Source organism: Saccopteryx bilineata, chromosome 4 (assembly GCF_036850765.1).
Source record: "Saccopteryx bilineata isolate mSacBil1 chromosome 4, mSacBil1_pri_phased_curated, whole genome shotgun sequence".
Lineage (NCBI taxonomy): Eukaryota > Metazoa > Chordata > Mammalia > Chiroptera > Emballonuridae > Saccopteryx > Saccopteryx bilineata.
Window position 1 is genome coordinate 293,213,940 of NC_089493.1, and position 11,061 is coordinate 293,225,000.

The window sequence follows — 11,061 nt, forward strand, 5'->3', positions numbered from 1 at the left end:
TTTGTGATTGAGTTGTTTATTTTCTTATATTAAAGTGTTAAGAGGTCTTTGTATATTTTGGATAGTAGTCTTTTTATCAGATTTTGTTTTGTTTTACCTTTTTTTTTTCTCTCCCCAGTCCGTAGCTTTTCTCATTCTTTTGAAATTGTCTTTCATATCCCAGAGCAGAAGTGTTTAGTTTTGCCAGATCGGGGCACAATTATGATCTAGGATGCGTGACGGTGCTCTAGCATTTTCATAAGTTCCCTTTATCAATGATTTCTTTCGTGATTGTGTCTTTGGTGTTGTTTTATCTAAAAATTCATCACTCTCACCCAGGTCAATTAAGTTTCCTCCTATGTTATCCTGCAGGAGTTCTTTAGCTTTGCGTTTTACATTTTGATCTGTGACTTATTTTGAGTTAATTTTTGTGCAGGGGCCATGCTAATCTTCTCTGTATCGTTCCAATTTTAGTATATGTGCTGCCGAAGCGAGCACGAGTTAATTTTTGTGAAGTGTGTGAGGTCTGCTTCTAGATTCATTCTGTTGCCGGTGGATGTCAGTTGTTCCAGCCACATCTGTTGAGAAGACTGTTCTTTCTCCATTGAAATGCCTTTTTCTCTGTGTCGAAGATCAGTGGACTATACTCATGTGGGTCTGTTCTGGGCTGTCTGTTCTGTTCCATTGATCTTTGCCTGTTCTTTCCTGAATACCACACTGTCCCGACGACTGTAGATCTTTAGTAAGTCCTGAAGTCACGTAGCATCAGTCCTTCAATTTTGTTCTCCTTCAGTATCGTGTTGGCTATTCTGAGTCTTTTGCTTCTTCAAATAAATTTTAGAATTAGATTGTCGATGTACAAAAATAAAACAAACCAATTTGTATTGTTTTAAATGAGATTGACTTGAATATATAAATCAGTTTGGGAAGACTGACACCTTGACCATATTGAATCTCCCTACCTATGAACATATGTTGAATGATTCTTTTATAACTTTCATCAGAGTCTTCTTCATATAGATATTTTGTTAAAAGTATAACTAACTGTTTCACTTTGGGTTGTTTTTTTTTCCAGAGACAGAGAGAGTCAGAGAGAGGGATAGACAGGGACAGACAGACAGGAACGGAGAGATGAGAAGCATCAATCAGTAGTTTTTCGTTGTGCATTGCAACACCTTAGTTGTTCATTGATTGCTTTCTCATATGTGCCTTGACTGTGGGCCTTCAGCAGACTGAGTAACCCCTTGCTCGAGCCAGTGACCTTGGGTCCAAGCTGGTGGGCTTTTTGCTCAAACCAGATGAGCCCACGCTCAAGCTGGTAACCTCAGGGTCTCGAACCTGGGTCCTCGGCATCTCAGTCTGATGCTCTATCCACTGCGCCACCACCTGGTCAGGCTCATTTTCAGGGTTTACTAATGCAAATGGTAAGGTGTTTTTAATTTCAAATTCCATTTGTTGGTTACTTACATATAAGAAAATTTCTGACATTTACATAGTAACCTTATATCTTGAAACCTTGATATTATCTCTTACTAGTCCCAGGAATTGTTTTGTTTGATTCTTTAAGATTTTATACGTAGAGGACCATGTCATCTGTGAACAAAAATGATTTTATTCTCCACCCTCCCAATCTGTATATCTTTTATTTCTTTTCCTTATCTTGTTGCATTGGCTAGGACTTTCAGTGTAATGTTGAAAAGCTGTGGTGAGGAAGGACACTCTTGTTTTGCTCCTGATGTTATTGGAAGAGTTTCTAATGTTTCACCATTAAGTATGATGTTAGCTAAAAAATCTTTGTATATGTATTTTATCAAGTTGGAGAAGTTCTCCCTCTATTCCTAATTTGATGAGAGTCTTTTACAATGCATGGTGTGGGATTTGTCAAATGCTTTTTCTGCAACTATGGAAATAATCATGAAATTTTTATTCTTTAGTCCAGGGGTCGGGAAAATTTTTGGCTGAGAGAGCCATGAGTGCCAAATATTTTAAAATATAATTCCGTGAGAGCCATACAACGACCCGTGTACATTACGCATTATCCAATAAAAATTTGATGTTGTCCCGGAGGAAAGCTGTGATTGGCTCCAGCCACCCACAACCATGAACATGAGCGGTAGGAAATGAATGGATTATCATACATGATAATGTTTTATATTTTTAATGTTATTTTTTTTTTTATTAAAGATTTTGTCTGTGAGCCAGATGCAGCCATCAAAAGAGCCACATCTGGCTCGCGAGCCATAGGTTCCTGACTCCTGCTTTAGTCTGTTGATTTTGTGGATTACATTAAGTAATTATCTTGACTATAGAATCATCCTTGCTTACTGATTGCAATCTGACTTGGTCATGGTGTCTAATTCTTTTTATAAATTGTTGGATTTGATTTGCTAATATTTTGTTGAAGATTTTGGCATGTATGTTTATTACAGCTATTGATCTATAGTTTTATTTTTTCTTGTAATGTCTTTATCGTTTTTGGATATTAAGGTGATGCTAGCCGTATGGAATGAGTTAGGAAGTATTACCTTGGCTTCTATCTTATGGGAGAGATTGGAAATCATTGGTTTTGAGATAATTGTAGTTATCTTCTTTCTTAAAAATTTTGTATAAACCTATCAGGGCTTGGTGCTTTCTGTTTTAAAAGATTATTAAGTATTGATTTAATTTCTTTAATAAATAAACCTATTTAGATTATTTATCTCTTCTTGTGTTATTTTTGGTAGATTGTGTCTTTGAAGAAACTAGTCCATTTCAACCAGGTTATGAAATATGTGGGCATAGAGTTATTTATAGTATTCCTTTATTATCCTTTTAATGTCCATGGGATCTGTAGTGGTGGCTCCTCTTTATGTCTTCTTTCTTTTTTTCTTAGCCTGTTTAAAAGTATATCAATTACATTAATCTTTTCATAGGACTGGCTTCTGTGTTTTTCAACTTCATTGATTTCTACTTTAATAATACATATATATTTTTTATTTTGGATTTAATTTGCTCTTCTTTTTCTAGTATCTGATGGTGGAAGATTAGATATTAATTCTAGATTTTTTTTCCTAATGTATTTAATAGTATAAAATTTCCTCTAAGCACTGTTTTCACTGCTTCCCATGAATTTTGATAAGTTGCATTTTATTTTTATCCAGTTCTTCGCTTTTTATTTGGTAAGTTTCTATCCTCATATCCTCAAGCTCAGAGAGCCCTTCCTGGCTGTGTCTAGTCTAATGAGACCATAAAAGGCCTTCTTCATTTTGTTATAATGATTTTGATATGTAGCTTTTTTTTTTTTTTACTCTTCCTTAGAATTTCTATCTCTCTGCTTAGATTGTCTGTCTGTTCTTGTATGTCATCCATTTTCCCATTAAAGCCTCTAGCTTATTAATCATGGTTTTAGAAATATTGCTTGTCTGATAATTCCAACCTTCCTGACCTGTCGGCCTCTGGTTCTGAGGTCGATTCAGTCTCTTCAGTGGGTGGTTTTTTGTCTTTTTTATGCCTTGTGCCTTATTTGTTGGAAGGTGGACGTGATGTAGTGGGTAGAGGAAGAGTGACAAGCAGGCCTTCTGTAGAGTGGCCCTCGGTGTGGGGGAGGGAAGTGTCTCCCGTCCTGTGACTGGTCTGTGTCTTCAGCTGAACGGGGCTGTGAACCTCACGGGTGTTTCTCAGTGGTTTCCCCTCAGGTGGGACAGGGCGGCGGGCGGGGCTGCAGGTGAGGGCTCCCCTCCCCATGGAGCCTTGGGGCTGGGGGGGGGGATGTTCATGGGCTTCTGCTCTGCTAAGTGACGATTCTCTGTGTCTGTCTGTCTCTCCAGTTTCAGGGGGAGCGATTTTCCCCTTCTCTGAAGGATCCAAGAAATGTTGTGAGTTTTTGATTGGTTAAGCTCTTTTTATTGTTGTTAAGATTGAGCGACAATTTCTGAATTCCTTACATGTCCAACCAGAAACGAAAAGTCCATTTATTTTAAAAAAAGAAAAAAAACGAATAGGACTGTAATAGTAGCCGAGGTATTTTTTGCAAAATATGATTGCATTTCACACCGTGCTCCAGATTCCTGGCTTTGCAGTGCAACGGTGGGCGCTGCCCTGGGGTCGCTCGGCAGTCTGGCTGGGCAGCGAAGCTCACTCGGGTGGGAGGCGAGGTCTCCGGGTCTCCGCCACCTGCCCCCAGCGTGGTTCATCCGGTCATGTCTCTGGCTTTAGCCCTGGAGCCATTTGAGTTTGGAATTCATGCTTTAGGCTTTGCTGTTCTCTCATCCCACCTTCCCTGAACCTGCCTGGGGTTAACGTTGGGTATTTGATCTCAGAACGAACCCCTAGTTCCAAAAACGCTTCAGGACAAGATGTAGCATGCCGTCTGTCCCTAGTCCCCACCCGCTGCCTTTGATCACAACACCAGGCTAACAACAGATCAGACTGAGCCTCCTCCGGCTTTTCTCGGCGGGGCTGGGGGGCCGGCACAGCAGAAGGTCCTCACATCAGGGCATCTGTGGGTTCCCAGCCCTTTCGCCTCCTCCCGCCCCTCCTGAGCGGAGTCCTGGGGTGACCGTGTGAAGCGCCCATGTCACACCAGGCATCCCTATGACGACACTCTGCGGGCTCCCTGCCCTGTGAACCCCGAGCCTGTGCAGCTGCAGTCACTGCCCCCCAACTGCGCAGCCTCCGCCCTGCTGTGATTCAGGGAGTCACTAGGAGCTCTGGGCGGAAAGCTCTGGCCCCACGTGGATCCTCTCCGTGGATGAGACTGCCCGTTACTCTAAAATCAGCGCCTTCTCTTGGATAGACTTCCTAGGAATAATCACAGCATTTCGCTGGCAAGGGAATAAACACAAAAGCCCACAAAACCAGGGAGTGGGCATCAGGTGGGGGGGGGCTGATCTGCAGTTGGAGAGGAGGAGTGAGACCCGGGGTGTTCAGACAGAAAGGGAACACAGGCCCCGCCCACCTGCCTCTCCCCTCACCCGAGGCAGACGGGACAGCTGCTGACAGAATGGTGGCTGAAAGGGTCATCCCGTGAGAGGGCTGGGGACGGGATTTAATCACAGCCTGCCGGTGCCAGGGTTGGCGGCAGAGGGCGGCCACTGAGGCCCACAGCTCCGCTTCCTTGCTGGAATTTCTTCCTTCCATCATGCCGGGGCCCTGGGGTGGCGGGGGTCCCTGTCACCTCTCCCTTTCTCCTGGAGTCCAGAAGGGACCGCACTTAAACAGAGCTCAGTGTGGAGAGGCGAGTGTGAAGGTAGAGCTCACATGTCCCTAGGACCCCCGGGAAGGGCCTCCGCGGCCTCTGTGACCCAGCCTCCGTCTCTTCACGACCTGCTTTAACCCTTCCCACTGCCCTGGGGACAAGGGCCGACCCTGGGGCCCTGCCTGGCCGCTCTCCTCGCTGCAGCTCTCCCCCCTTCCTGGAGTAGTGCCCCCCACCCCCGCCACCCCTCCCCCCGTCGCTCTTCCATCCCTCCGCTCCAGGACCCCTTACAGAAGCCTCGGGCATCAAGGGGAGAAGGAGAGAGGGGCCCGTGACCTCTGCCACCCCGCAGCCCAGGCATGATGGAGGGAAGAAATGAAAGCAAGGAGTTGGTGTTTACTAAGCACACGTTCTGTGCCAGGCCCTGGGTGGGGGCGGGGGGCAGGGGTTACCTGCTTTCGGAAGCAAGAGGCCAGAACTGTGCGGAGGATGGAGAGAAGGAGGAAAAGAGAAAAGGAAGAGGATCCATCACTCATTCTCAGGTGTTCCTCAAGGACGTGACCCACCCTGAAGCCCAAAGCCCTTGGGATGGATCTCAGGAAGAACAGCTGTGTGGGGAGGGGGCGGGGTCTCAGAAGCTTCAGTGCTTTCCGATTGGAGGCTGGAGGACCAGCTCCTCCCCTGGTGCCGTGGGGGACCGGGCTCCACGCCCTTGGGGACAGAGTGGCTAAGGGTAGTTGTGGCGAAAGGCAGGGGTCAGGTGGTTTTGTCCTGGGGAGTCCTCTCCGGCCGCTTTCTGGGCATGATTCAGATTCAGAAGCAGTTTGTTCACAGGTGCTGGGAAGACCCACTCACTGGGCTGTTTTGGGAAGGACATCTGGTGGAGTTCCAGGTCAACGCAGGGGGAAGTGACTCACCTCATTTGCAAAATGAGGCTTAAGCACAGTGACTAGGGTTGTTGAGGGGGTGGAATGTGCTGTGTGGCATTCGGTCATGCACGAGTCTTTCCTGTTTAGTGCTGACCTCTCTCGTGAGTGGGAGGCAGACCCATACCATGACCTCTCAATATTGTTCCTTCCTATTCCTGCTTTCTGATGGGGGGTGGGGGGGGGAGAGGGAGAGAGAGACACACACACACACACACACACACAGACACGGAGTGAGAGACAGAGAGACAGAGACAGAGACACAGATAGAGAGAGAGAGAGAGACAGAGAGAGAGAGCAAGAGCACTCTGAGATCATTTTAATCGCCCCCTCTCTCCTGAGGGAGGGAGAGAAGCAAAGGTCCTTCTTCAACCCAGCACTGCTGCACTGTGATACAGACTCTCAGAGATGTTCGTGTTGTGATGTATTCTTTTTCTCCATTGATTTTAATTAAGTTCCCGAGCTGTCTTCAAGCCTGGGGAGCGGGAACAAAACACGAAACCATGAGAGCCAGATGCTTTTCTTCTGCAATTGAGTTTTTCCAGGTTCTCAAAGTGCTTCACGGAGAGAATGAGGGTAGAGCCCAGAGGCCGAGGCGTTTCCGCAGCCCCAGCGGTCCCCAAATAATAAACAGAGAAATTAAAATCCGGTTAAGAAAAATCACAGAAGTCATTACAGCTTGGCGGCTGACGGGGACTTTGATCAAATCTTCTATGCAATTTCACAGTTTCTGGGGGAATCACTGAGCCGGCATTGATCACATTCCTACCAGGCGGGCTGTTTTTTTCCCAGGAGACACTGCTCGGGAGAGCACAGGACCCGTCCCTCCCAAACCAATTCCGTCTTTTGATCTAAGCTCATGTTATGGTTTTTAAGGGGAATGTGATGGCGGCTTCTGGACCTATTACTTAGGCACCTGTCAGGCCGTTCCGGAGAGCTGGAAGGCCAGTGAGGTCCCAGAGCCAGTGCCTGAGTCTTAGGCCAGAAAGAGGCCACTCAGCAGAACTTCCCGGCCAGGCCAGCATTCACAGTCCCTTGTAGGAGCAGGAAGGTTGAAGAGGAGAGTGCCCCCGGGGCCAGCCAGTGACCGGACAAGAGAAATGCAACATGGTGACCATAGCCCCAGACAATAGTTAGCATGAGGGAATTGTGCCCTTGGCGATGTCAGAGGTTCTGAATTTTCCAGAAGCCAGAAACTAGGTGCTTTCAGTAATATGAAGACCCCCAAAACCTTCATTCGAGTATTGGCAACCAATTCAAGGAGCTGGTTAACACAAATACATCTGCAGGGTGGATTTTAGCACTGGACGCCTGACGTGTGGAGGAAGGCTGAGCGCTGATTAAAGCACAGACACCGCCACCTGCCCACTGCAGCTGGGTGAGGTTGGCAAGTATTCTGAATTCTTTGTCATAATTACCTTATAAAGTATCATTCATAACGAGAGTGTGTCTGTCACAGAGTACATTAAATGTAAAGGGCCTGTGAACAGCATGTAACCCATCAATGCTGTAACTGTCAATGTTGTTGTCATCACCATCACCACCACCATCATCATCACCACCACCACCATCGTTGTCATCACCACCACTATCATCATCATGTCATCACCACCATCATCATTGTCATCACCATCATCATCATTGTCATCACTACTATCATCATGTCATCACCACATCATTGTCATCACTACCATCATCATCATTGTCATCACCACCATCATTATGTAATTACTACCACTATCATCATTGTCATCACCACCACCACCATCATTGTCATCACCACCATCGTTGTCATCACCACCATCATCATGTCATCACCACCACCATCATCATTGTCTTCACCACCATCATCATTGTTGTCATCACTACCATCCTCATGCCATCACTACCATAATCATCATCATCACCACCATCATCATCATTGTCATCACCACCATCATGTAATTACTACCACCATCATCATTGTCATCACCACCATCAATATCGTTGTCATCACCATCATCTTCATTGTCACCACCACCATAATCATGTCATCACTACATCATCATGTCATCACCACCACGTCATCACCACCATCAACATCATTGTCATCACCACCGTCATCATTGTCATCACCACAATAACCATTGTCATCACCACTATCATCATCATGTCATCACCACTATCATCATTGTCATCACCACATCATCATTGTCATCACTACCATCATCATCATTGTCATCACTACCATCATTATGTCATCACTACCATCATCATTGTCATCACCACCATCATCATGTCATCACTACCATCATCATGTCATCACTACCATCAACATTGTCATCGCTACCATCAACATTGTTGTCATCGCTACCATCATCATGTCATCACTACCATCATGTCATCACCACCACCATCATCATTGTCATCACTACCATCATCATGTCATCACCACCATCATCATCATCGTCATCACCACTATCATCATCATGTCATCACCACTATCATCATTGTCATCACCATATCATCATTGTCATCACTACCATAATCATCATTATCACCACCACCATCATCATGTCATCACCACCACCACCATCATTGTCATCACTACCATCATCATCATTGTCATCACTACCATCATCATGTCATCACCACCATCATCATCATCGTCATCACCACTATCATCATCATGTCATCACCACTATCATCATTGTCATCACCATATCATCATTGTCATCACTACCATAATCATCATTATCACCACCACCATCATCATGTCATCACCACCACCACCATCATTGTCATCACTACCATCATCATCATTGTCATCACTACCATCATCATGTCATCACCACCATCAACATTGTTGTCATCGCTACCATCATCATGTCATCGCTACCATCATGTCATCACCACCACCATCATCATTGTCATCACTACCATCATCATGTCATCACCACCATCATCATCATTGTCATCACTACCATCATCATGTCATCACCACCATCATCATCATGTCATCACCACCATCATCATTGTCATCACCACCATCATCATCATTGTCATCACTACCATCATCATGTCATCACCACCATCAACATTGTTGTCATCACTACCATGATCATGTCATCGCTACCATCATGTCATCACCACCACCATCATCATCATTGTCATCACTACCATCATCATGTCATCACCACCATCATCATTGTCATCACTACCATCATCATGTCATCACTACCATCATCATGTCATCACCACCATCATCATCATTGTCATTACTACCATCATCATGTCATCACCATCAAGATTGTTGTCATCACTACCATATCATGTCATCACCACCATCATCATCGTTGTCATCACCACCATCATCATTGTTATCACCACCATCAACATCATTGTCATCACCACCATCATCATGTCATCACCACCATCAACATCGTCATCACCACCAACATCATTGTCATCACCACCATCATCATGTCATCACCACCATCATCATTATTGTCATCACCACCATCAATATCATTGTCATCACCACCATCCTCATGTCATCACCACCATCATCATCGTTGTCATCACCACCATCATCGTTGTCATCACTGCCATCATCATGTCATCACCGCCATCATCATCATCGTTGTCATCACCACCACCATCATCATCATCATCACCATCGTCATTATGATGCTGTGATTTATAATAACTATGTGTCTGGTCTTCATCTTTAATGCTGGCACAGCGCTCCTAAAATCCTGGCATTTCCTTCAATGAGAATGAAAAAGGTTTTGTTATGTTAACGAAGCAACCTTTGGAAAGCTCCAAAGGATGAGGGCTCTGTGCCAGGGGGGCCAACCAGGTGACCAGAGGGCAGGAACTCTCATTTCCACCATCAGACCTCAGGGTATGGTGTTCAATCATCAATGGCTGATAATTCAATCAATCAGGCACATATAACGGAATCTCCATAACAGCCCAAGAGGACCCAGTTCTGAGAATGTTCTGGGTTGGCGAACACGTGGGGATGTGGGGGGGGGGGGCTGGTGCACTCAGAGAGGAGGGCATGGAAGCTCTGTGCCCTCTCTCTGCCCCTTACCTACATCTCTTCCATCTGGCTATTTCCTGAGTTTCAGCTTGTCACACTAAACTGGTAACCTAGTAAATCCGCTGCTTCTTTGAGTCCTCTGAGCAGGTCTAGCAAATTAATGGGGCCCCAGTGGAGAGTTGTGGGAAGCTCAGATCTTCAGCGGGGGGGGGGTCAGTCTGAAGTCAAGGTGGCCATCTGAACTTGCTACTGGAGTCTGAGGTGGAGGGAGGAGGTGGTCTTGTAGAACTGAGCCCTTCATCGGTGGGACCTGCCGCCGTCCCCAGGTAGGTAGGGTCAGAACTGAGTTGCATTGTAGGACACCCAACTGGTGTGTTGGAGCCTTGCTCTGGGGGACCCATCCGTTGGAATGGGGTGCAGAATCTTAATCCTCATCAGTAAAACCTGGTTTTCTCAGTATTTCCAATAGGCCACAGTGTCCCATTTGTATCTGTGTGAGTCCCTGGTATCTTTCCCTTCAGAGACATGTGGAGCTACCACGTTCACCACCCTTACTTTAATGAAGACATTTGTCATCAACTCCCACGTAAGGGAATTTGGCCACACTAGCTAAACACCCCCAAGGGGAAATGAAACAGGCCCATGGCCCACGAGCTGCTCTGGGCTCCCTGTCATGGTCCACAGCTCTGGTGGCTTGGCTGGTGATCAATTCTGAGGAAACAGAGAAACCTTCTCTACACGTTTCGGGAACGTGTCCGCCAACAGGATCACCTGGCAAAGATGGTGGAATAGTAGAATGGAGCCTGGACGTGGATGCGATCCACTGATTTACTCGGACTTGCCCGCCTTTACTTGTCCTTGTTTGTGTGTTTGTGTTGTGTGAATTCAGTTCTGTGAGTTCCATCAGACGTGTCGGCTGTGTGCCCATTACCCCAGTGGGGACACTGAGCAGT

At 45.9% G+C, this 11,061-nt stretch overlaps 1 non-coding gene across 1 annotated transcript; it reads right to left on the reverse strand.

Annotated features, from left to right (window-relative positions):
- Nucleotides 1-372: 372 nt before the first annotated feature.
- On the reverse strand, nt 373-477 carry LOC136336990 (U6 spliceosomal RNA). Its single transcript, XR_010731718.1, has one exon. It is a non-coding gene; the product is annotated as a U6 spliceosomal RNA (small nuclear RNA).
- Nucleotides 478-11,061: the final 10,584 nt, after the last annotated feature.